The sequence below is a fragment of the Filicampus tigris genome, chromosome 3, assembly GCF_054856515.1.
Source record: "Filicampus tigris isolate MCC_2025a chromosome 3, RoL_Ftig_1.0, whole genome shotgun sequence".
NCBI classification, from domain to species: domain Eukaryota; kingdom Metazoa; phylum Chordata; class Actinopteri; order Syngnathiformes; family Syngnathidae; genus Filicampus; species Filicampus tigris.
The window spans coordinates 2925307-2953254 of record NC_141219.1 but is presented as its reverse complement, the minus strand read 5'-3'; the positions used below and the strand labels follow the sequence as shown (position 1 = coordinate 2953254).

The window sequence follows — 27948 nt, the reverse complement described above, 5'->3', positions numbered from 1 at the left end:
ATGAAAATAAAAGGAGAGGAGACACAGGAGAGAGTGCATATTTGTGTTCTTGAACGGCATATTCTTTTTCAAGCCGAGCGTCCTGATCGATACTTTTTCTCGGCGGCGTTTTTGGGGGAAAGAAGATTGACTTACTCCCTCCATTTGTTATTAAAGGCCCATCACGTTGCATCTACCAGCCAGACAAATGCAGGAATAACTCAATAATTCATCGGATATTAAAGTCATACTCACAGCCGTTCAATGGATAAATGCATCGATAGTAACAGCTGCACTGCATTATTTAACAAATAAAGGCGACACTAAATTACATTTGCTCAGTGCGCATCAGTCAATAACAGAGTGCAATACAGTGATATCCTTGCTTTTATTTTGGTTGTTTTTTCAATTTATGTTGGCTTGATCAGACTCAGAGTATTGAACAGTTTTTTTTTTTGTAAGCAAAGCATTTTGATTCTGATCTTCTGTGACTGGTATTGAGCATCGGTTTGTGTTGTTTGACATGTAGCCCTGAGTTAAGATGAAGACCGCTATGTTAGCTTCTCGGGCTAGCCACCGACCGGCTAATAGCCATAAGTGTGTGTCATGTCTTACTTTACATTAATGCTTGATTTCATTTGATATTTTTTTATACTGACTGCTGACTCAACAGGACTTGAGGCCTGTATTGAGAAACTTGTTGTGAACAAAGGACTTGGACTTGTTATTTCCTATGGGAAACAAATAGGGACTTTATTACACGATGTCAAATGATTTTAAAAGAATGAAATTTAAACAAAAAAATACATGTTTGCATGCAGGCGGCTAGATTGCAGGAATATTATAATAAAAATAAAGAAAAAAGGGGGTGATAAATTATATTGTCATCATACGTGTCAATTTAAGTGCAGCCCAAATATGGAATTTCATCACAAGAGCGACTCAGTGTTTGATGTCCATGGTATTGTGTTTGTTTTGGCTTAAACGCTGCTTTTCCCAAAAGTCAAAGTGTTCTGCCAGTGCCAGAGTTCATGACCTCTTTTGCGGGTGTGTTTTGCCACTCAGGGCGCTAAGCACTAGCTTTAGGGGCAGAGGGGGGAAAAAAAAAGTCAGGCTGTAGACACGCCGCCTGCCAGACAGACTTTGGAATGTTTTCTTACACGCTTTTAAACAAGGCTTTATTGGCAGATTGGGTGTCAGGAACAAATAAGCATGATGGGCCCTCCAGAATGTGTGCTTGATAAGAGGAACAAGGCGTCCGCAATTAGAGGAAGGGCCAAGGGCGGAGATGAAAGCATTGCTTTGTACCCAGTCTGGGTCCTTATCGGTCTGACTGGGACAATTTCAAGTAGGGCACACTGGTCCAGTGAAAGAAATACTACTGCATGTGTCTGATGTTCTTGTCGAGAAAGACCCTCAATACAGAAGCTTAGGGTCTCCTAATATTTTCGTCTTGAAATCAGAGATGTAGTTCCCTCACTGGATTTAAAGTGAAAATAATAGTAGTCTATACCAGTGGGTGCCGTGGCACACTCTTGTACTGTGAGTGATCATCAGGAGTGCTGTGGCAAATGATCCAATTTCCCTTCATTTGTCTTGAAATGATGACTTGTTAATCAAAGATATGTCTTTGCCGGTGATGTATGGTGACAGGGAGAACAGGTAGAGGGTTCAATAAACCTGTGTATCCACCTGCTGCTGTTCATACAACAGAATCCTGCGACTATTGAGCATTGTGACTAAATTGAGATGAGATCATCATACTTACAGTATTCAAACATTTTGTGACATTTGTGTGGTGGTGTGCATTTCAAATGAAAAATGGGTGCCTTGACTCAAAGTTTGGGAAAATTTGGTCTATAGTCATATGCAGAGCTGGGCATTATGCCTATGTGACGGACCGTTCTGCCTATCCACCTATGACAGATGCCCATTTTGTAGGCCAGGGGTGTCAAACTATTTTTTGCTGCTGGCCACATTGTAGTTTAGGTTTTCCTTCAGAGGGTCGTTATGACTGTAAAACTGTGAAAAATAAATGTATGATCACCCTTTACACATCACAAGAAATGGATAAATAACTAGTTTTGAAATCAGAGGCTATTAAAAACTGTTTGTTCAAATTGTGTTACATTCATTTTAAAAGGGACTTTGGGAACAAAAAATGCTTGCAATATCTCCAATCAATTTGGAATTTTGAAATTTTAGCAAGAAACAGGAAGTTGATGCAAAACATTTGTTTTTAACATCATTTGATGTGGCCTTGAAACAAAAAAAAACAGGAAAAAATAGTCCGACTAAGCATAGTCGGAAGCCCATTTTTTTTCCATCTATGTAATCATATATTTTCACAGTGACAATCAAAACCAGTAAAAACTGACCTAGGACCCTTTTTGATGCCTGACGTTAGATCCACCCTGCTATAGCGTAGCACTGTACAGCATACATACGGTGCAGTATTTACAGCATGATAAAGACAAACAGGCGGCTCACAGTTTGACGTCATCGTTTCCCCTCCAGAGTCAAATTAGCATGTTAACAGTGACAGCGAAGCTCATTCTACCTTTTTGTCCTAAGCCCGCTCTCTTTGGAGGCTCGCCAGGCTGCCTCTTTATTGCTGTGACATATAGTCAATACTCAATATAGTTCTCTCCAGCCCTTGGGCACGCCAACAGCCGCTTGTGTATAAAGAGTGTCAGCGAGTTATTCTGACCTCCTACTGTAATCATGACCTTTCCAATAACTCCGCTCCCCCCGTTGAGCCCCGTACGCCCCCTGAAGGCTCCTCAGACTAAACTGCTTTATTCCCAGCTCAGCAGCTACTGTTGACACACATGTATGAACACAGGGCATGCACACACAAAGCAGCCACATTAGGATAGGGCACCCACTACGAGAGATCAATCAAATATTAATCCTTCACAAAAATGTTAATGATCAGTTTTATGAATTTAACAATACATACTTGTTTAATTATGATGCAAATGTCTGCAAACTACAACCACAAGAATATACGTACTGTTAAATAACTGACAGTGAAAATAAGTGGTAGTCTGTGGTAGTCCATAACTGATAGACTGATAGGGATAAGTGAGCGTTATTATTTTTGCAAAGGCCAAATATTTGATACAACTCATTAGAGTGATCATATTGAGGCGGGTGGTTCGATATGCACTGCATGTCTCTGGATAGACATTCCAGAGACTGAAAACAAACACATTGACTACGTTTACATGCAGTCAATATTCAGGTTAAGGTCAAAATAGCGATTTCTGAGTCATTCGGAAAAAAAACGCTTATATGGCTTGAGCGGAGAGAGTTACCCCACACATTTCAATAACCCGATTGAAACGGCAATGTACAGACGGCATGACACAGTTTACGTCATCTCCGCTTGCTTCCGTCAACAAAACACATTATATTCATGTCACTCACCGCACAAATGACTCCGATGGTTTCCTCCTCGCTTTAAAAGTGTGGTGTCGTACTTAGTCTAGCTTTCGCCATGTTTTTTTTAATCACTAAACGTGGATTTCCGGTGGGTTGCACATACAAGCATTTCCTGTACTACAAAGAAAAAGATTCTTTGCAATTGAGCATGTGCAGAGTGTCCCGAGCAATCGGCATATTCCGAATGCCGTATACATGCACGCATATTCGGGTTAGAAAGGGAGTAACCCAGGCATGATATTGGGAATTTTAAAAATCCCAACATTCTAATCTATTTTTAGTTTTTCTGAGTGGCATTTCTCCTTTTCTTTAGTTATCCTTCTGGTAGCCTTCCGTCTTCATGTCGTTCAGACGTTATTCGGGTTTTTACACATGTTTACATGGCTATTAAAAAGCCCAATACTGCCAATATTCGGGTTTTAAAAGGTTTATTGGCTGCATGTAAACACAGCCGATTTTCACATTTAGTTTTTTTTTTAATCAGTTGATATGTTAGAACTGCATATAAATACAGTCATGCACAGTTTTTTCCATGCACATATCCTAATACACAATATTTATCAGTTTTGTTTTTTGGAAAACGATGGTCTTTTTTTGTAAGTGTATCACTGACAAAGGGGGGCATCATAGAAGAATATTGCCTAGGGCGCCACATTGGCTCACAATTTTTTTTTTTTTTTAAACTTCAGTTTTACCTGACATTACTTGCAATATGCCATTGCTATTTTTTTGTATTATTGCAAAGATACACTTGTACAAATAAGTGATGCCTCCTCCCATCTGCAGTTATGTAAATAACACACTCCAGGTTTGGACACTTACATTTGCATGTGTATATTCCCGGAGAAATGACCACATGCACTAAAAAAAGCTTTTGTTGAATTTACTCAGTTGTATTTCATCAAGTGGCTGCACAAAATCAAATCGTCTAGATCCAGATCAATTTTTTTAAGTCGATGTGTAGTCTACTGTACTTAACACTTTTTTTTCAGAGCACACACCTACCAGCACGCCAACACGTCTCGTATACTGTATTCCGCCGAAAAGGGAAGAGAGAGCACATGTAAGCGGCGCTATCAGGCGCAAATGAAAGGGAAAATGATATGGCATGCATTTCATTCTTTTGTAAGATTGCGTCCTCGGGTCATTGACTAAATAATTAGGCGATTGAAGTGACAGATTAAAAGCAGATTGAAAGTGACTGTGAAAGCAGGATAATGTTTCCTTAATCAGCCTGGTCGGGACCAATGCAGATTGTGAAATTTTCCAGCTACTTCCTTCGAAAAAGGCATTTCACTTGTGATTAGGGATGATTAGTGTGTTGGTGGAAAGGGAGAGGGATGCCGAGAAAGGGGAGGCTGGGTCAGGGCCTTATGCTCCTGGGGCTCCACCGTACATGCACTCAGCGTGACTGGAAATGATAGACCTGGAAATAGTTTAAAAAAGACTTCCTCGTGGGGGAGTGTTGATTTAGGAGGAGATAAGCTCTTGAAAGAGCAGCACATCCTCAAAAAGAACAAGATTGTTGTGAGTCATGTCCCATAAGGCAGGAAGTCGACATATATGCGCTTATCGCAAGCTTTCAAACAGCAGATTTACGCTTGCTTTCAGAGCCACCAGGTACAACTCTTCCTTCCTTCTAAAAAAAAAAAAAAAAAAATGGTTAAACGCAGAACAGATGTAAAATATAAAATACAAGGTGATCAAAGGCGAAGTGCCCAGGACAGATATGCCAGCAAATGATGATGAATGACTCTCTGCAGGATTGTAAGCTGTGCACAAATGTTGCAAATTACACCCCAAAAAGGTTTTAAAGGCTACGGGGACGAGGAGAGAGGCGAGCAGACATCAGGGAGCAACAACAGTGTCCAAACTCATCAGGATGATCCGACGCAGAGGGCCTCCACGATTAAGTTCCTACAGCGCGAATCACAGCTCGGACAATGTGTAATTGATTTCCCACAAGGCTCAAGAGCGCACCCACCTCCTTTTCTCCCTTGCAAAGCTTTTTTTTTTTTGGGGGGGGGGGGGGCTGTGAAAGTTTCGCTTTCTACTCCCGGGCGTGCGGCCACGACTGCATGACATCATCGGCCTTTGCACATTTTTACTTTTATCTTTGAAAGATATATTATCCATGTGCTGGCCTCTAGCTGCAACGGATCAAAGGCTGTTGGAGCACCACGTCGCGCTGAAACCTGACTTTGACGCAGAAGAAAAAAAAAAATCATCTGTTCGTTTCCAGAAAAACTACTAACGTACCTAGAACGCAATTGAAGACGACGCGGGTGTTTTTATAGCCAATGACTTCTGCAGCCCGTTGCAGGTGTTGAAATGGAGACATTTAGAAGAACTAACATGGCAGTACTTGGGGTGTGTTTACATGACAGTGATCTAATAAAAACAATAAAGCTTTTGATACGTACGATATAGTACGAATGTTGAAATATGCATGCCTGTCCATTGCATCTTAACATGCCTAATGTGTTAAGTAGCCTATCTTGAGATTGCATTGGTTGTGAATTGACACTATATAAATCACACTGACTTGACCAGTTGGCATTGCCAAGCATGTAACACAAACCTCCCATAATTAAACAGCATGTTCAATATCCTTTGATGTACATGTGGGAAGTAATCATTGACGTAATTGGACAGAGTCGTAATGTACATGTAACATCGTGTGGTGACCATTTTTAGCAGAGGTGGGGGACTTGAGTCACATGACTTGAGCCGGGCTCAAATGAGCAACTCTCGGCCTTGGGACTTGCTCGGCTAAAACTTGTGAAAGATTAGACTCTGTTCACAGTTGAAAAATCTGCATATTGGACTATAGATAATGGATGGAGTTATATGTATATATAACTAAAAAATGAGACAACTACATCCAATTTCAACCTTCACAACAAGACCCTGAGAAAGGTAAGCTACATTCACTTTAAACCACCATGCATTTAATTGGGAAGACAAAGTCATATGCGGAGACTGGTCTGGCACCAGTAAAAAAAAAAAGGGGAAAAAAAGATTGACTTGAATCACTTAACTCAACTTGACCTGCTTGACAATTAGGGGGGGACTCAACTTGTTTGACTTTTTGCCACAGTAACTTGGATCTTGCGTGAAACTTGAAGGACTTGAGATTTTTGACTAGCACATGTGTGACATATCCCCACCTCTTATTTTTAGTGTACATTTATACTGATTAGCGAGGAATCAAAAAGAAAACCAGAGAGATTTCCAGTGCGAAAAAAAAGTGTGAGCAAATGTATAGAAAATATATTATAGTGGAATTTAAAAAACATTAGTTTAGTAAATTGAGCCTTAAAATACTCCTCCCACATACCACAATCACATTGAACCTACTACACTGTAAACATATTTCAACACACACCAAAAATTATTTAACAACAATATTGCGGTACTACTAACATGATATTTATTTGTCCTCTTGTTTTGAGTGAAAAGAAAATAGCCCCATTTGGAGACACACTATTCATTGGACGTATATCACAATAGCTAGTCGAATATTTGCCTAATGCTGCTCACTAACAAACAGCGAATACCTTTCATGTGCATATTGCACGTCGGCATCGAAGAGCGGCGCAGTCGCACATTCTCCCTTTTACCAATGCGTGTCCCCTTTAATCTGTTAACGCTCTGTCCTGCGTGAGCGCTGGCTGTTTAAAAGCGTCACGCTCAGAGAGAAAGCAGACAGAGGGACACATGTTTGTGCATTTCCAAATGAAGTGTGACCACAGTTCACCTCTGAAGGGGCTCGCGGGTAAAGGGGGGGGTGTCGTCATTATGGGTTCTGACGGCAGGAGGGCGCTGTGATAATTTGAAGTGAAGCTGCCTGATAAATCACGGCGTTTCTTACGTTGGCTTTAGTATCTGTTTATGTCTCTACAAATTGACTTGCGCAGGAGGGAGGGAGGGCGCAGAGCCACTCACGCACCCTCCCGACGATTAGTTCAAGGTGGGGAGAGTTGGGATGGCAGGGCTTCTATTGGCCATCTCCTCTCCCCGCCAAAGGAGAGAGCCAAGGACATGTGTAAGCAATAAAGCCCAAAAGGTCCGCCTCGCACTGAAAGGAATGCAGAACCAAACTATAAAATAATAATGGGCACTGGGGCGGGCAGGGCGGCGTGCGAAGGGGGCATCGCCAGAAACATCTGCGAGGGGAGGCGTCACGCAGGGGCCTTCCCGTGACCCTCGGACGTCCCGTTAAAAAAGGCACAGCGCTGGCACCACATCAAAAGGCTGCCGCGGGAAGGCCAAAGGGCAGCTTGACCTGGGTGCTAAGCTGCCGCTAAGTCCTCTTTTAAAGCCGGAGGGGGTGGAGGGAGAATATCACCAACACACACTTCCTGCGCCGTAATCAAAAGAAATGATCAAAAGCTCCCAGTGTAGACAGTAAATACAGAAGCAAGTGGGAGAGAACATTAAATTGTTGCACTTAATCTAATGAAGTATCATCACAAATGGTTGCTTTAAAAGGAAAGATTTCACCATCGCCAGAAATAACCCACAATGAGGACAACTAGACTGACAGATGGATTTCTGAGGCATTTATTCACATTAGTGGTGTTGTAAATGTACGCTTTCAAAGGGAAAATCAACCCCCCAATTTTTTTTTACAATAATATCTTCTATGCACCTCCACTGGTCTGAACAGGGCATGCTGATTGACGTTACATTTGTGGAAAGTTAGTCAAGTAGTAAAATCCACCCGTTTTTGTCCATCTCAGTGGGCGCTCGTGTTGACACTTACTTTCAACTGAAAATGACACCACAATTGCCCATGGCTCAGATAACGACCAATAATGGCTCAGCTTCAGAAAACAGGTGAGCCATGATTGGCTGAGCAACTGTGATGTCATTTTCAGTTGAGAGAAAGTGGCAAAATAGATGAGATGGCTAAAAACGGGTGGGTTTTACTGCTTAACTCACGTTCCACAAACATAATATTAATTAGAATGCCGTGTTTAGACTAGTGGAGGCGCAAAGACCATTTTAGAAAGAAAATATTTGGGTTGACTTCCCTTTAATTGTCTCTGTGCACCCTTTTTAATACTACAAAATACATTCATACTTGTTAGGTGTAACCAATGTCAAAAAAACAGAAGCTGCAAAACTGAATTGGAGTAATTGCAAAAAACATTTGGAATGTCCTGGAGAGCAAAGAAACCACTGGAGCGCGGTACACGCATGCCGAGTTCGAGAACTGATCTCAACTGATTTTTAAAAATGTAAATATACATTTCTACATCTCAACTGATTTTTAAAAATGTAAATATAAATATCTGCTATGTTCACATATAGCCAATAAACCTTTTAAAACCTGAATATTGGCAGTATTCAGTTTTTTTTTAAAGCCATGTAAACGTGCCAAATAACATGAATATACCCTCATTCTGTTTTTTAAAATTCAGAATATTATGCCTGGGTTACTCACTTTCCAACCCAAATATACGTGCATGTATACGGCAGATAGACAGTATCCCGAATGCACAGGGCACTCTGTCCATGCCCAACCACAAGGAATCTTGGTCTTTGTAGAGGAAGAAGCGCTTGTCAGCGCGTCATTCTCACCGTAGCGAGCCGAACTTCAATACAATGATTCCTTTGCGGCGTTTTCACACTATTTTCTGTCTCTATGGCAAAAATAGTGAGTATATAGACGCATATACACACATATATATATATATATATATATATATATATATATATATATATATATATATATATATATATATATATATATATACACATGTGTATAAGTACGTATGTCTGGCGCGCAACTCGCCGGAAATACAAAAGCCTAGAGGAAAACAATCATGGCGAAACTCAGAGGCGTAATGCAGTGGCACACTTTTGGAACACGGAGGAAAACCGACTGATTTATTCCTGTGGTGACATGAATATAATGTGTTTTATTGACGGTAGCAGGTAACAAGCGGAAACGACGTCTATTTGCGTCATGACGTCCGTACGTCGCCGTTTCAATAGATTTATTCAAAAGTAGTCGTACCTCTGTCCACGCACGCATGTAAACGTTTTTTCCGAAGGTTTCAGAAATCGGAATTTCGACCTTAACCCGAATATTGGCTGCATGTAAACGTAATCATTGACACATGTGTGCTGACTGCTCTCATATTGTGCAGCGTGCTTCAAATGACTGACAATGGAGAGTCTCCTCCCCCAAACGGAGCTGTGAGAGGCACCTCGGTGCCACAGGGCAAACGGAACGCTGCAAGTAGAATTCAAGTAAGTAGTTGAAGAGAAAGAAGAAATCAGGAAACGTGCAAAAGGCAGCTTGACCTGGGTGCTCGTTATAGCAGGAAAGGAGGAGAAGATCGTCATCCATGCGCATTTCCTGCGTTGCAACAAAAAGCAGTGATAAAAGGCTCCCAGTGTAGACAGTAAATACAGAAGCAAGTGGGAGAAAACATTAACTCGTTGCACTTCTAATAAAACGACATCCCAAAAGGCTGTTTGAAACGAGAGGTTTTCATCATCACCCGAAATAAAACTACAACGGGGACAACGAGACAGACAGATGGAGGAGTCCTGAGGCATTTATCTGCTTTAAACGTGTTTTTCTTTTTCCCCTCTCTCCACCCCGTCAGAAGCCGCCGACTTATCGCCGGCTTGTCAACACGGTGACACCATTCTTTCAAATGAGATACTAATGCGCTGATCTGAGCGTGCCGCGCCGCTTATCTAAGGCGCTGATCAAACGAGCCGCTGCATCCAGTTCGCCGTCGCAAAGTGGGAAGCGTCACAAGAAAGGGAAAAACACAAGAAGAGCTGCGACAAAGCAAACAACAAGACAAAGGGGCGGCATGCAGGAGGGATAGAAAATACAAGTGGAAGCTGACATATCCCACAATGCAATGGGACAGGAAACGCCAATCCAGAGGACCGACAGGGGCTCCCCACTCCCTGTCGAGGGTATGCATGACGGGAATATTGACATCATGTTGCTCGGTCAACAAGTGCAGGTTGATTGATGAAGACAAACGGTCGGGCTGAAAGCCAGTTGTCGGCTTTCCCTGGGTGAGGCCATTTTCAGCCTGCCTCTGCTTCCAGCAGAGTGTAAAGGGATACGGGCGCTCTTAAGGCGGCTCAAACTCAATGCCACTCCCGTCAATCAAAACACTCTCCCAGCGTTGCGTCAGGTCTGATGGAAGCGCAACACACCGGTTGTTGCTTTTTAATTCTCCCCATAAGAACCGCTGAGGACAATGAGTATGTACAGCGTATGATCATTGATCTTACAAAATTAAGAAATATACTGGAAGGGTAGGGGACTATAAATGAAAATCAAGATAAATAAAATACAAATGAAAAACAAATACAAAATGGATATAAACAAAAAGAAAAAAAAATGAATAAATGGGAAATTTGAGGAATCTGATTTTTTACCCACTGATTTTAATTCAAAATTTTATTTGGGTGACTTTGCTTTACATTTAAATTACATTTAAAGAGCCTGAAAAAAATGTGACATGATATAAATAATATAAAGGGGGGGGGGGGGGAAATCTAAATCAATCAAAATGACCAGGTAAAATAGAATAAATGAATAAATATAAATTGAATGGTTCCAAAATATTATTTTGAAATGTAATTGGGATTTCAGTTAGTTGTTGGCTTGAATGGAGGTTGGGTGGGTGTTATTATAAACAAGTTACCAAATGAAAATAAGCATCATGCAGGAACGTGACATAAAATAGTTATTTTTAAAAACATGTAATTGAAATATGAAAATGAAATAAAGAAATTAATAAAAGTAAAGTGATTATTGGGTCAAATATATAATTTAAAAATAAATTAGGGGACTTTACAGTTGTTCCTGACACCAAAAAATGTTGCCAAAGAAAGACAAAAATAAGTGTTGACGCACGACTTCCTTGAAAATGATTGGGTAAAAAAAATAAATAAATAATGATAATACATGAAGCGATTGGTCATGATCGTATATATGAATATATAGACTAAAAGTTGTCTGAGTGCTTTTTAATGTGTAAATCATGGTCAAAATGAAGCGATGACTTGAACGTAGATAACATTTTGTAGGTAAATAATTTGGGAGCACATCATCACACATTGTTGCTGTTCATATTGTTGTGTAAACATAAAAGGCCGGCGTATTAAAACTTCTTGTTTCCAGTGCTTTCCATTTAAAAAACAAACCTTTTCCCCTAACTCCCACACACTTGAAATAAAAGCCATTTTTAGGCGTAAGGCATTTCACCAGACATGAAAACATCACTTTCTCCTCAAGGTGCCGTTACTGTGTTTTCAGTGCGAGACAACTGTTTCCATTCATCTTAAATTCTCTGCAGCTGTCGAAAGAAAGGCGTCTTTGATTTAGTAAATATCTCTGCATATCTCGTGTTGGGAGCATCAAAGAAATGTGAGCAGATATCAAAGCGTCCTGCTGGATCGTCGAGCCTTTGGCAGCCGGGCTGTACTTTCCATCTCAAGTGTGAAGCACACTTAGATTGTCGAAATGAGACGGCAAAACTTTTTTTTTTTTTTTTTTTTAACTTGGACCGGAGTGGCGACTATTCCCAAGCAGCGATGGACAAGCTGGGTCTGATTTTCCAGGCCTGGTTGAATGTTTGCCATTTTGCACTGTAGTGATAAAAGTTGGACATATTATTCGTGTATGCCATGAAAAGAAAGGGGGAAAAAGAGCTATACAATAATGTTCCATACAGATTTTTAACTGTATGCATTTTTTCTCCTACCAAAAGGAGTTGTGCATGCAATTTTGGGGCAGATTTGTACAGGTTTGGAATTTGGTTATAATTTAGATGAAAAAAAAGTGATTTTGCTTGTTGGTGTGACCACAAATAGAAATGAAAATGTTTAATTATAATTAGAGATGGCAATTGTTACCGTCACACAATTCAGATAAATATAATGTACAGTAGATTGTTCTGCCCAAACTACAACAACATAAGTTTACTTACATACACAGTAAGAGTGCATTTTACTAAAAAAAACAACAATTATATTTAACCCCAGTAAACGGTAAAAATTGAGAGTAAAATATTCAGCTTAAAATTTACTCTGAGAATTTTAGGCTGAATATTTTAATCAAATTTTTTCATTCTGTTTACTAGGACCAAATATGATATTTATAGCTTACTCTATGAAACTTACTATGTACTGTTTTTCATTTGTTTTATTGTTTTGTATTTATGGCATAGACGTGTGAGTATGTGCGTGTTGGCAAAAGGGGTTACAGGAGGTGGGGGAGTTTGTTTTCCAAATTCAGCGGAGAATGTCAGTAATGTACTAATTCAGAATTTGATATCGATGACCCGGGGAAGAAAGGCTTTAGTGGATGATTGGGAAATTGGGGGAAACTCTGCTACCATCTGCTTTTGAGACCAACATAAACCACAAGACAGTAGTTTGCAACATGCGCCTCAAGATGGCTGTCAGTTTACTTCAGGCACGACACAATGACATGAACATCGCAGCCTTTGGGACGTCGGCGGCAGCGACGCTGGCGGACTTGGGCCAAGTGGCGTATCCCTCGCGGAGCTTAGGGGAAGAGTTTCCAGGAGCACTGTTTGCTATTTCAAAAACGATGGCTGCAGCGGGAATCTGGCTGTGAGACGGTAATAATATATGATGCTGAACTACTCCGTTTATGTCCGTGTCCACGCGCTGATATGGAGGAGATCACTCATTGTGTCCCTCAAGTATAACATGTTCTCAGTAGTAGTTTCATGGACAAATAACAAAAGATCCAACAGCAGATAAAAAAAGAAAAACACAGAAAAAAAGGTATTTGGCTCTTCCGAAAGGAGTGGGAAACCCAATGCGGCAAGAGAGGCCGTCCTTCACTGGTGGAGCCGTTCTGCACAGTTGGCACGCACATGAAAGCAGCTTCTACTCCACTGAAGTAATGGCACATACATAGACATGCATGCACATACTGTATGTGCAAGCATACCTACACACACACACACACAGTGGTGTAGACGCACCCAAGCCCAGGAAAAGTAGGCCTGTCATGGACACGCAGGGAAGGCAGGAAGCTAAAACAACTTTTGTGTCGACAGGAATGAGAAAAACAAGAGTTGAAAGCCGGTCTGCATGAAGAGAAAGTGGGAGATGAATTCATACGCTCTGTCAGAACTCATCAGTCTGCAGAGGAAAAGGTGTAAGGGAGCACTGTCACTGTCTTGCTGAACACAGCACACTCAGAAAGACTGGAGAGTCAGGCCGAAACTTACTCCAGGCATGAAGAACTTTTGAATTCGACTAAAGGTCTGCAACTTGGGACCAGATACAGGTCCCAATTAGACCTAAATCAGTCATTGGGAAAATCCATTTGGCATTTTCTTTCAAGCCTAAATGCAGTCAATCCTGGGATGAATGTGAATAATGGGATAGAGAGCTGATCCACGGCCGTCAGATACAGTATCATATGAGAAGCACTACACTACAAGTGACTCAATAGAGAACATTCACAATCATCGATTGATACATTTTCTTATCATATTTATATACTATTAATATTCTAATCTTATAAACGCTTATCCTGGATCACCCAAGCTGCAGTCCATCCCCGTTGACTGAGGGAGGAAATCGGACAACTGGGAATTGAACCGAGCAGCACAAACATCAGGTATGTAATCAAGTATGTACCATGCAAAAGTTCAGTCATCCATTCATCTATTTTGGACCATTCATCCTGTTCAGGGTCACTCAAGCTGCAGGACATCCCAGTTAGCTCAGTTGTGAAAATTCAAAGTCATCCATCCATCTATTTATGATCACCTATCCTGTTCAAGGCCACAGGGCGATCATGAGTGGGAATTGATCCCAATGGCATGAAAGTCAGCTCTGTAAATCACTACACTATCAAAGGTTCAATTCGAAACAATTCTCAAACATCCATCAATTTATGACTGCTTATCCTATTCAGGGTCACTCAAACTAGGAATGTAACGGATTGGACTGGTTGTCAATCAAAGGGTGAATGTGAATAGTCTGTGAGAAATAAACAACAGCTACATGATGCACCACAATAACAAGGATTGTGAAAATTCATAATAATCCATCTACAGTGTTTATTGCTCATCCTGAAACTAGGGTTGCCAACCGTCCCTTGAAAAACGGAATCGTCCCATATTTAGAAATATAAGTACGTGTCCCGTATTGAGTCGTAACGAAACGCACTTTTTACCTGTAATATTATGAGAGTCAAAAATAGTCTGTAAAATGTCGATGGAATTAACGAACAACAGTTCCCTTTATATGAAAACTTCTGACGATCCTAGGCCCTCCCCTGCTCTGTGACCATTGAGGTGACAGCACATCCGTACGTATCAGGATACAGAATCCGCTTATCTTATTGGTCGAGGTAATGTTGCTTGCCAAAGTAGATAGCGCAAGTCAACAAATCATCATGACAAATTTGTTATCCACCATGCAATGCCAGAGATAGTTATGGTATGTAAAGAATGATTTTTTTTAACCCTTTGATCAAGGTTAATATGGGAATGTGCAATGAAGGTCCGCATTGTATGGACAAACAACTAATTTATTGTCAATGTCCTGTGAAAAACACTTATGTCCATTCTTTTCAATTTTATATTTTTTACATAAATGGTGTTTCCACGTTACAGACGTCACATTAATGAGAAAATGATTTTTTTCCCCCCAAATTGGACATAAGTGTTTTTCACAGGACAGCTACAATATACTAGTCGCTTAAAATAGAGCACTCTGGATTGGAATAATGATTATTGGTATCGATACGCCAATCCCTAGTTGAAGGCAGTCAGGTCCGCCGTCCCTGTCGATGAGATTTCCCTTATTTATTTTTGACGGAGTTGGCAACCCTACCTGAACCACACATGCTAATGTTAGCTGACCCTTTTGCTCTGTTACAGCACTGCACAACTCATTATATTCTGTCCGATGGGTTCAATGCTATGTGATTTATGCAGTTTCCCGCAGTGCTATCTTGAAGGGGGGATACCAACCACGCCAGACAGATGCAAATGACTCTGAAGCAAGTCAGTACTGTGCAGTGGAAAGGCCGCCGCACAAGTTTAGCTCAAGTAAGCCGTAATTAGGTAAAAAGACACTCAAATGTAGACCAAAAAAAAAAAAAAAGCCTTATTCACTGACTGCATTCCAAAGTGGGATCAACTTCAACCCTCACCATGGAGGCTAATGAACAAGGGAACAAACATTTGCCATGGCAGCAACAACTAAAGAAAGGCTGTCTCCAGCACAAAAAAAAAAAACAATACACTAAACAATGAAAACACTAACTGCCTTGTATAAGAAAAAGTCAAACAAAGTGCGCTTGTAAAATCAACAGAGACTGCGGCTCAGAGCAAAACCACATATGTGCAACCCAACTAAACAAAACATTGTAAGTCCATCCTACTTTTTTTTTCTTTTTGAGTAATGTGAGAATGTCGACATGAGAAATCAGTTTAGTGATCGTCAAGAGAGTGAAAAAGATCCATTCCAATGGTACAGCACAAATGTTAGGGGGGCCTTGCACTGTGTGCTTTAGGTACCAGGCTTAAGAAGGACTGAGATGAAGCTCACCTTTACAGTTATGTGTTTTATTTGTTTGGTTTTATAACTATTAACCGTTGACTTTTTTTTGCAGTTGTTTGGCAGGTAAGTATGTAGCATACAATCGATTAAACAGTTTACACATGAATCCAAACTAAACAATTCCTGTGCCAGAACTGTTCCAAATTGGAGATCAACAGCATCTTGTAATAGATAGCCTTTTTACAGTGGTTGCCTTAGTGGTTCAAATGCATAAACAGTCCTAAAATCTCACAATGACCGCAGTTATTTGCTGGCTTGAAATGATCCCACATCTAATGCCGATGGCCCGCTCAGATGGCAAACATGCAGAGCCAAAATGAAAACATTTAGTCCGACATTAGAAACACAACATTGATTTAAATGTTACATGATCAATTTCCGACTGGCTGGCGACCAGTCCGGGGTGTAGTCTGCCTTCGCCCGTTGACGGCTGGGATAGGCTCCAGCAACTCCCCGCGACCCTGTATAGGATAAGCGGTTTGGAAAATGACATGACATGATCAATTTCAACAAAACTGACAATTTGCCATCAAGTATTGGATGCTCATAAATCACCCACATCGCTGGTGCAAACATAAGACAGACTTAAATCTGTAAATAAGGAGCCTCTGTGGTGGAGACGTCGGCATTTGGAAAGTAGTTTCTTTTGCCTTTAGCCAAAGTGACAAAAAAGAAAAGCAAAGGAAAATGCACACATGAGCGGGGCAAGGTAGTGAGGACCAGATTACCCAGAAGCCTCCAAGGGCAGCTCTCCAAAAAAAGAGCAGATAAAAGAGCTTATTAATAGCCCGACGATTTACATGCACTAAGTGGATGTTTATGTTGGAACTTGCTGCTTATGTGTGAACATCCAACCACTGTAAACAGGGCCATTCATGTCCCATTTCCTTTACATCACTGATATTGTTTCCACTGACAAAATAGGCGGCCGCAGTTTGAAAACACCCATCATTGGAGTTCTTTTCTTTTTCCTTCTTTGAAGTGGTTCCACAGTTCAGCGTGCCAGAGGCAGCAATCATTGCCGTGCATTTCCTATTCTGCCTTACGTCGTTTCTGTGGACTTCTGCACAAACAGACATACATACACAAACCTATGTACTACCAATGTATTGCAGGCATTTAAAAGTCATTTTACTTGTCTCTACGTTGAGTTGTATCACTTCCTTGACACCAATATTTACTTAGATAGGGTTTTTGTAGCATCTTTTGGTGCCTTGGGGCACTTCAGAAAGAGCACAAAAACATACAAATGTGAGTATCTGCAAAAATAGTAACATGTAAAGCTTGTACTGCGTTGGTCTGTGCAAGAACTTACACAATACTGTGTGAGCTCATAAAATGACACCGTTGCATTAAACATTGGGAGCCCCTCATCAACCACATGAATAGCGCCAAACAGGAGGGCGGAGTATTGGGTTCACAGGGGAGGCATCAGGCATATGCTGTAACCCCAGTGCCATTTATTGGACAAATATAAAATTAACAACAGCCGGGAGTTGCATTAGTGAGCCAACACTAATTTCCAATTTGAGGTCAGTTGTACACTATAAACATTTAAAAGGGCTGCTTAAAGAGAGGAGCTGCCTCTTTACAAGAAACAAACTTTTCTAATTAATCAGCACACTCAGTCAAATCTAATGCATTCCCTTGTTAAAGGTAACAAGTATAGGAAAAGTCCAAATAATGGCTACTGGCATAACTCAATGGAAATGTTCCTGTTAACTAATCAAAGAGAAGAAAGTACAATGTGTACTAAAGAGAAGTGACATTTGCAGTTGATATGTATTCTTTTATACTTGCAGTGGGCTTGTACATGTTAAAATGGAGGCCTTGTCAAAATGCACCTTGGGAGTAGCAGTAGGTATTGTAGTGGGGCTGGATGGAGATGAGGAAAGACACATTTAACAAGTTTAACGTTAGAATTAGGGGAGAGAAATAAAGCAAGATGAAGGAGTTGTATTATCACTGTCCAATGAAATTTGACGTGTTGTGGGAAGAATACAAGACAATGTATTGTTTATTATTTACCTCATGATTAAAAACAAAACAAGTCCTTAGACAACTCTGGCATCGGAAATGTAGAACTATTCTGTTGGAAATGTAACGTTTTTAAAAATGTTTAACTGGAATGTGTATTTCTGAACAAGGACATTCCAATCTTATCTTGCAACGATAGGTAGCAGCAGAGCTGGGCTCCGCCTATGTGACAGACCGGTCCGTCTACCTGTCACTGACGGATGCCGGATGCTACTGAAAGTTTAGTCGGACTCGCCGACACCAGTTTAAGATTAGAGGCGGACCGGCCACTAGTATATTTTTTTTACCCCCGGAAAAAAAGGCGAATGACGAACGATAGAAGGGTACCCACGCTGCAGATGGATGGCGAATAACGAACGCTCAATTTTTAGTAAAATGACCAGCTTTGGGTAGCAGGCTAAAATGTTTTAATATTTTAGCTACAGTAATTTAACCATCCGATTTTTACCTTTGTTACGTAAAGATGTCAGCACTTGGTTTTCCAAATAGAGATGAGAGCGAGACTTGTTCTCAGCATTGCGTCATTACGACATTGGTTGTGTAGTTGCACACTTAGCAGTAGATGCAAGAGAAAACAGATATTGTAGGTTTAAAGACAACGTCATCCCGAAGTTTATGAAGTTTTAATTTGAGGGTGATAATATCCTTTCTCTTGTCCGTTAGTCTTTTTTGGAACTGTGTTATTGCCATTTTGGTTCTGACACAATGTGATTTAACTTGTATGTAACGGATCCGTTAAACGTCAAGAGCACCGATGTGTTAATGGACTGGTTGACACAAGCGTCATGTTCAGGATTCCAAACTGGAGTGTTCTCTTTAAGTGCATGAGGGCCACTCGCAGCTTTGTTCCGCCCAGAACATCAAAATGGGGGGCAACCCGAGCTATTTGAACAATGGCTTCTGACTATATTTAGAGGAAGTGACGGGCGAAGGGATTGGGACGTGTATGAGGTCAGCGCCAGAATGCGAGGCACATCCACGCTGCCATCCATCAGCTGACGAAAGAAGCACAAATGCTCTTTCCCAGGGTCGGCAACTTGCTTCTACCTGTTTAAGCCTTTTCAGTCCAATGACATGAGAAGCATCCTTGATCACATCACAGAGAGATTAAGCTCCTGTATCAGAGATCAGTCTAAATCTGTTCTTGTGGATGAGGGTGGGGCTAGACCTTAGGCCTACCCTACCAGCAATGCCCGGGCACAATGCCACGAGTGGTGTTTTGTTGATTGCAGGCACTGGTAAATGAGGCTCTGCTTTAATCAGAAGCATGCCGGGATGGTGTCAGAGTTCCCACCCCGGAAACAGCTCCCAGGTGAAAGATGAGCAGGGAGAGAGGTGTTGTCTCAATGTTAATTAAAACCGGTCCCTGAGATGCCCTAACCCCTGAAACTGATGACTGCACTGGCAGCACAAACATTAGCCATCAGCTGAGCAGGAGGGCGCAAGCACGCAGCAAGGGGTGCCATTAATTTAATCAGGCTAAGAACACGTTCTAACCACTTAAAAGCAGGAGGGGGGTGTTTGTCTGCAGGGGTAACAGAGCCTGTTTAAGTTCACATGGCTGAAAAAGATGGCTTTTTTCCAAAAAGCAAGAAAGGGGATGGAAAAGAAACAAGCGCTATGTTTAATGCATGAAAGCATTCCATAGTATTTCAGAAATACCGCCAGTCCTCTTTTGGCTAACCAAGTGCTATGATATCATTGTGCTGTTACGTCTATGATCTTGCCTTTGATGACAAAGCTTTTGTGCTAGCAAGCTCGCAAAATCAATTTCCCCAAGTTATTATTCACAAAAGTATCTCGATCTGGCCATTAATGGTGCCATAAAAAACAATTAGAATCGTTAAAAGGTGTGCGTGCATCGGCATACAGACAAAGTAATCTGTCGCGATATAACTTGAACCGACCGATAGCCTTATCAAAAACTTAGAAATCGGTATACATCGTTTTGATGTTGCTGAAGATTTGTTTTTTACTGGAATTTAATTAACTTGGTTAGTTGGTGCTTTGGAGAGCTTTTAAACTATATGTTGAAATGCTTTAGCTCCTTAAACCCTTTCATAATATCACAAAGCTGGAACTAAATAGTTTCACTTTAAATTGAATCATCCTTGAATCATATTACACCTCATGTCTCAAGATATGTATCAAATCATCTTTTATTGAACAGATGGATACCCCTACCAGCTATCTATCAACCTAACCAACTATAACCACACTGATTAGTGGTTGATTTTAGAATGGAGAGGAGAATTCCTCTCTGAAGGATCTCAACTTCTTTGAGTTGTGCCTCTGTGTTTAGCTCGACTTCCCCTTCTTGACACTATTCGGTATTTCTTCAGACAGCCACCTATTTGAGACCGAACCATTTGCGACTCTGCTGGTTGCAGTCAAGTACTGAACTCCATGTTCCCTCAATTTCTTCAAGACATGATTGATCATCAATTCAACATAATCAACAGCTTTGTTAATCATTTTATTAAGGCCAGATGAGTGTCACCTACTTATGTCAACAGTCCTACCGTAAGTGGATGATCTAAAATGTGGTCGATCGTTTAAGACAAGATATCTTAATTCGTCCCACAACTGGAATGTTTGCAAAATTCAAGGTAAATTAGTAAGATTTTCATCAATATTATCAACTTTTTTATTGTTCTTACAAGACTGTACACTCAGCACCATGTAGCATCAACTCTCTTAACATGTCCAGTTTCTCCACACTACAAATCATCGGCGTGAGACAGGAGACTGTCCCTGAAGCCACTCCTGGGATTGCAAACAGCGGTTCTTTTATTTACCCAGAAATCCCATCCTCCGCAGCGGCTTCCTGTTCTCTTGAAGAAAGACATCCTTTCCTGCGGGATCAGCTGGATGAACCAGATGCAGCCGTGTGGACGCCGCTTCAGATGGGCCCATGCCCAGTTACAATAACACCATCATGCTGTTCCTCCCAGCAAGCCCACCCTGAAAAACGCCAGCCCCATCCCGGGGCAGAAGAGGCAAAGCGGGAGGCCTTCTGCGTTCACGCTGAGACAAAGAGGGCCTTGCTGGAGGGTTTGTGTGAGAGGAAACTCGGCAGCTGATGCAAATGAAGTGGTGGGATGCAGAATAGAGAAACAACGTTAAGGGGGGCATGGACACAAAGGGTGGTGGGGCACTTGAGGAAGCCTCCTAAAGCAGCACAGCACAGAGGACCTTTTGAAATCATGACAGCAGTGAATGTCAATCAAGCGGTCAGCGTTAACAATGTTAAGGCCAGAGCGAACCGGGCTAATTCCCCCCCTCCCACCCTGCAAATCTGGCACCCCACAATCCCTCCACCCCGGTCCCCCTTGTGACCACATGACTCTGACTAGTGACAGCTCGCCATCCTGTAATTTGCCAATTTGCACGCGTGTCAAAAAGCCAGGCGGTCGTGAATGATGGCCGCAAAGAGGGGATCGGCCGAAAACAAGGGCAGGAGATCAGAAAGAGGGGGGTGGATAATCGACTTGACGCGGTTGAGGACGATGAAATACAATGAAGTGAAGGCCACTTTCACTGTGTCTTCACTACATACAGTAGCCAATATTGGACTCTCATATTCAATGCCGACCACTGTCCTGTGGACCTTTTCCATGTGTCTTGAGGCAATTTACATATAGAAGACACTCGTAGTCATCAGTTGGAACAGCAACTGTGTCAGGCTGTCAGCGTCCAAGTGTGCAGAATCATTTAAAAGTAATCCGGCGGCTTTCGCTAGCCGCGAGCGCCGCTAACACTGCTATCCGCTAATGTTGGAGCCGGCGCTAAATGCTGGCTACAGCCGCCGTAGAATACAGTATCAGTGTCGTGAAGTCGTTGTTTTAGAGCCCTTCGCGTTTGAACGTTATTTTAGGACGACGTTGTGTTGTTGACATTGGTAGCAACAGTTTGTGAGAGGTGCAAATAGAGTCTGGAAGACATGTCAAGTCAGCTGCTATGTTGTGACATGCTGTCCGGAATAATTTCAAAATAAAAACGTACCTAGGCACTGATGTCCCAATATTATTTGGTACGGTAATGTTTATTTTGAAGTTGACCTTCTTACCGCGTTGGCGGCGTTTTACTGTCATGCATAGCATGAACTATTATTGCTGCGATTAGCTTGACTACATCCTCTTGACATTGTACATGTAAATAAGCGGGTAATCGTTTTTTGAATTGAGGTACCCGAATTAGTCGAGGATTCGTTTCAGCCCTAGAGGTAAACTGCTGGTCGCTCCCTGGCCAAGCAAAATTTGGCATTAAGTCTTCATTTTTACATGTTCACAAAGATACATTAAAATTAACCCACATGCAAAATATTAGCTCATCCCATTGCTGTGTGTTTGTTTCCACTTCGCTGAAAGCGGCCTATTTTCTTGCAGTCCAGAATTCATAGTTTCCTCACCAAATAGAAACTACCAAAGACCCTTATTCTGCGTGTTTTTCACATGTCTCCTTATGATTGATGCCTTCAATGTGGTACAGTTTTTCACAGTTTCTGCTGTGGAAACATGGCCTCTCAAAAACTAGATATGTCAAGGAGGTACGGCAACGGTCCTTGATACTTTTTAAGCATGGGGTCACTTTTATAAAGTTTTGGCAACTGAACTCTCATTCTAAAACTTAAAAAAACTCACAATCATAGATCAATTTAGGCTTTTTCCTGGTCAACATTGTCCGTTCCCTTCCCTCCAAGGAATACAAACGCATTTAATGCCCATGTTGACTCAAAGCAGACTAAACACTGAAGAGACATTTTTAAATATGTTGGTCATTGTGTTGTTACGTGTACTTTTTTGCTACAATAAACCACAATTGAATCCCCACACAATGAAGCTATGGCAGATCAAACAAGTTCTAAAATAAAATGCTTTTACTGGTCACTAAGCCCCGAAGGAAGAGGTCCAAAGAACGACTTCATCATATATTTTCCCTACTGGAAAAGTAAATACCTTTTATGCTTCTATGTGCATGTCCACATACAGCTTTCACAAGATGCTTGTATAAATCTCTATCAGGAAGCCAGCCAAGCTCGCGGCCTCTTGCTGCTTGAAAACCATATAATAGTCTCAGGAACCAGAAACACATTTTCTGGTTAGTTGGCAGCAAATGTCCCGTGATGGTCTGGGCTGGCTAACTATGAATGTTACTTATATGATTGGGTTAGAGATGGGGAAAAATAGCCGACAAATGCATGTAGCTTTGCACTTATGATGTAAACATTACAAAGCAAAATCAACACAGATTATAAGGTAATATAGCCAAAAAGTTTAAAGTCAGAGGCCACCATATGAATTACCGCCTACTATTGCAGGAATCCACTTGCTCGTGCTGCCTTTATAACGCTTGTTTAATCATGTTTTACTTCGGCACAACAGTCCCCATCACTGATTAACATCTGACAAAAGAAGTGTTCCCCACTCTTAACTGCAGGAGATGCTTAAACCATCCGTGAAAGTGAAAATGAGAAGCAATTTGGTTGAACACTTCATATTATAATGGCTATTTACCACACTAGTGTCGCGCTAAAAGGGTAGCCCTTTAAATGTCTCACAAAAGTAATCTCGCCGTCGGGTACAGTTCATTGAATTTCCAAAAGCTGGCCCTTCAATCTGTCTTGCGTTATCCTGAGCCTGAGTTGTTAGCGGTCTGAAAGAAGGAGCACAAAGCTGACCTTGCTTGTGTTTGTGTCTTTTATTCAAGAGTCAGGCCATAATGCGACTACTAAGCATGACTGTTAACTTGTGTGTTTCTGTTGATTTGAGTTAAACTATCTGATCGATGGTGAAATTCATGGAATGGGATTAGGGTTGCAAAATTTCAGGATTATCCAAAATTTGGATCTTCAAATGTAAATACACAGGAAGAGTGGTGAGATTTTGATGAGACTGATTGTTGACTGGTGTTTGTGGTGTAATGGAGTGTACTACTTGGCGCTGCTGATTGCTATCCAAAGAAAAAGGATGTTAAATTATGATGATCTCCACTATGTCAAAACTTCTCTGAAAATATTCTACTCAACATGACACTACTGCTTTTAAAAGAGATCAGAACATTCAAAAACAGATTATACCACCCCACCAATCCACCTTCCATAATTCTTGTCCTTACCAGGGTTAGACAGAGCTGGCCATTTTACAAAAATTTCGCGGTCCGTTTATCGCCTTCGCCTGCTCTGTAGATATCCTTCCGCCAACCGTCTATCCGCCTTTTTGTCAAGCCGTACCAAATAGTAATCGCCTATGGGTCGGTCCGACTATCATTTCAAATGGTCTTCCTTTAGAGTTTCCGACGACACACTTCCGCCTATGCTTAGTCCATGCATTTTTCTAAGTTTCCCGTCTTTCGTTAATCGCCTACAAAATGGGCGTCCGTCACAGGCGGATAGACGGATGTGTCCATCACATAGGCGGAATGCCCAGCTCTGGGATTAGGGGTGAGCTCGATCGTATCAGGGTGACCGAAGAAGCTGTAAGCAATGAGAAATTGAGTGACATCCCCGCAGACCTCAACAATGGCACAATTCTTTCAGGCAGCATTACTATGCTCAACACTGCACTAGGTAAAATGAAGAACAGACTATTTAAATAAATGTTATTGAGCAATTTCAGAAAATATTGTCCATCCCTAATGGAGCTCTCTCTACAACTCACACTGTCAGACTCCTGGTGGGTTTCCGTTATGGTAATTGATGTGAGGGATCTGCACATTTCAAAGAGTTGTGCAAGGAAGGAACTTGGGTCAGAACCTCCGGCGGAGTCTCCATTGGAAGCTCAAAGGCTGTCAGAAACTTTGCACAGTGAACGCAGACCCCCACCAACCTGACACAACCCCCCCGGGTATGATAAAGGATGTACCCCAACAGACTCTGTGACCTGCTCTGTCGGGCCTGAGCACATTTCGGGTTACGGCGGCAGCGCAATGCCGTCATAGAAGGGAGGGAAAGGCAAAGTCACTGGATATTGCCCAGGGAGTCGGGGTGGAGAATCAGTTTCCATTTCACCATGACCTTTCTCTGGTCCCAACGGTGGTCAGCTCCACCGCTACCTCCTTCCTCTCAGATCCCCACTGAGCGGCCTCCGCCCCCGCTGCAGTCTCTCTCTCTGCCTCGTTCTCTGTTCATTTGTCAACCTATCCATCTCACTCTTTTACTGAGCTACGACAGAGTGCTCCAACCCCCCCTCGACAAAGAGATCACATTCCCATAGCTCATCTATCTCCTCATCAGCTGTCTATACAGTTACTTGGTATGTTAACATTGCGCTCGGGCACAGACGAATAATGCAACTGATGAACGCTATGGAAATGACTTTGGAACAACTCTGTATGTAGATGACACCCTTCCTGTAAAGCTGGCTATCTCTCTAATAACTACTACGACGACTGTGGAAAAATGGAAAGTAATGGGCATCTGTACATATGGTGACCTTGCGTCCGGTTTGAAGACAATCTGGTTATGAGATGCTTTGTCTGTCAACTGGCACATTCTTGTCCTTATTTTGATATACATACAATGTAACCCAAATTAGTATGCAAGTCAGAATGTGCCATATTATATCAAACCGACACAGTATTAAAGTCAGAATTACAGTAAATATTTCAATATTATATATATACACACATACATATACATCCATCCATCCATTATCTGTACCGCTTCTCCTCACAAGGGTCGCGGGGCGTGCTGGAGCCTATCCCAGCTGTCTTTGGGCAGTAGGCGGGGGACACCCTGAACTGGTTGCCAGCCAATCGCAGGGCACACAGAGACAAACATCCGCACTCACAATCACACCTAGGGCCAATTTAGAGTATCCAAACATATACATACATATATATATATACATATATATATATATATATATATATATATATATATATATATATATATATATATATACATACATATATATACATACATATACATATATATATATATATATATACATATATATATATATACATATACATATATATATATATATATATATACATATATATATATATATATATATATATATATATATACATATATATATATATATATATATATATATACATATATATATATATATATATATATATATACATATATATATATATATATATATATATACATATATATATATATATATATATATATATATATATATATATATATATATATATATATATATATATATATATATATATACAAGTTAACAAGCATACAACAAGCATGGTTAAAAGCATAGGTGCATTTTACAATTCATACAAACAATACACAATGTTAACTTGGACTACACAGAGTTGTGCCTGTTGATTTTTTTTTAGGAATTTAATGTGGCCAATCACATAGCTGAATCCATAGCCTAAATTAATTTGGATTATTTTACATTTTACAGATGAGACAAAGAAACTCACCTTCATGCAGACAAAGGTGCTCCTGTTGATGTTTGGCAGATTCTATTATGCAGTCGGACACATAGCTTTATTCAGGGCCTTCGTTTGTTCTGGTCTGTTTGTATTATTTAGATATTTTATTTTGTATCGATATCTGGTGTTTTGTGTTTCCTAAGTCTGCTTTGTCCATTACTTGTCTACTTGTTCTATCATTGTCGTCACCTGGTGTCATCCTGTGCCTGCCAATCAGGTTCCTCCCTCCTGGTTCCTTGCTCATCTGTTTGTCATTAGTCGCGTTAAGAGTATTTAAGGTTTTGGTTTAGTCGTCCTTGTTGTTTGAATGCTGCCCCAGTGTTGACGTAAACTTAATGCTTCCTATCACTTATCCAGCCCCTCTCAGAATTTGTGATCCTTTTTGAAGAAAAAAAAAAGAAGCTTTTTAGGAGTTTTTAAGTTCAAAGGGGGAGCAGGTCTGCTCTGTGCCCTTATTGGCCAGTGTCGTAACGAAAATCTGATTCCATTCCAATCCAACCTATCGCCAATTGTCCCATCTCAGGGTGGTAGTTGTCCATTTTCCAACACCACCAATGTTATCCTTTGCACCCGCCTGTATTGTTTGCAGCCACTGAATTTGACTTTCATATTAAAGCACATGCGGCAACTTTATATGATGCCGACAATGCCGGGAAGTTGTTTGTCACACAGGCTGACATGCTACTGACACGCCCTTTGGCTCCAGCTGTACCGTTTAGGAGCACTTTTTCCCGTGGAGTTTAAACGGCAGACAAACGATTCGAATGCCATATGAAATATATTGTTAATCATACAAGTCAATTAAATACCTCATACAAAAACATTGTTAATAGCAAGAAAACAATAAGATGGCATTCGGCGTTGCTTTAGGAAATAACAGTTAAACCAGGCCAAAAAAAACCCACCAAAATACCAAAACACAACACAACAGCAGAAAACCACGTCCTCAGTTCTTTGTAATTTGGTCCCTGAGGCTGTTTTTATTGTGATGCAACTGGTGTGACTTGAATAAAATCTGGTTCAAATGTTGACAAACAACTTTTACAGTGTAGTTTGGGTCCGATTGAGATCCAGGAAGATAATTACGCTGTTTTTGTCCTGATTTTGCCCCTTCCCGACCAAGGACATCAAATGCCTTATGTCTTTATAAGACATATGACATTGGACCTTAATAATAGGGTCCAAAACGAGTCAGGGTCGACAGCTTAAATATTGAAAACTTCAAAATTTTGCGATTAGAAATGTGTGGGAGGGGAAAGCCATTTGCCATTTGACTCCACAGACTGTGACGCAAACAGAATGTAGCCAATCAAAGCCAATCAAAGATGTGCTCTGACTGACGAATAAGGACGTTGTGGTAAATGAAACAAAGTATGTCCTACTATGTCCATCCATTCGTTTTCCTAACCACTTTTCCTGTCGTGGGCATGCTGGCTCCTATCCCAGCTGTCTTCAGGC

General features: G+C 41.1%; 1 long non-coding RNA gene across 1 annotated transcript in view; it reads right to left on the bottom strand.

The window, feature by feature from the left end:
- LOC147149583 (uncharacterized) overlaps positions 1-26612 on the bottom strand; it is a 45725-nt gene extending 19113 nt beyond the window's left edge. The window contains exon 1 of the long non-coding RNA XR_015086029.1: positions 26479-26612. This is a non-coding gene — a long non-coding RNA (uncharacterized LOC147149583). The remainder of the gene's footprint in view (positions 1-26478) is intronic.
- Between the last annotated feature and the right edge of the window lie 1336 nt (positions 26613-27948).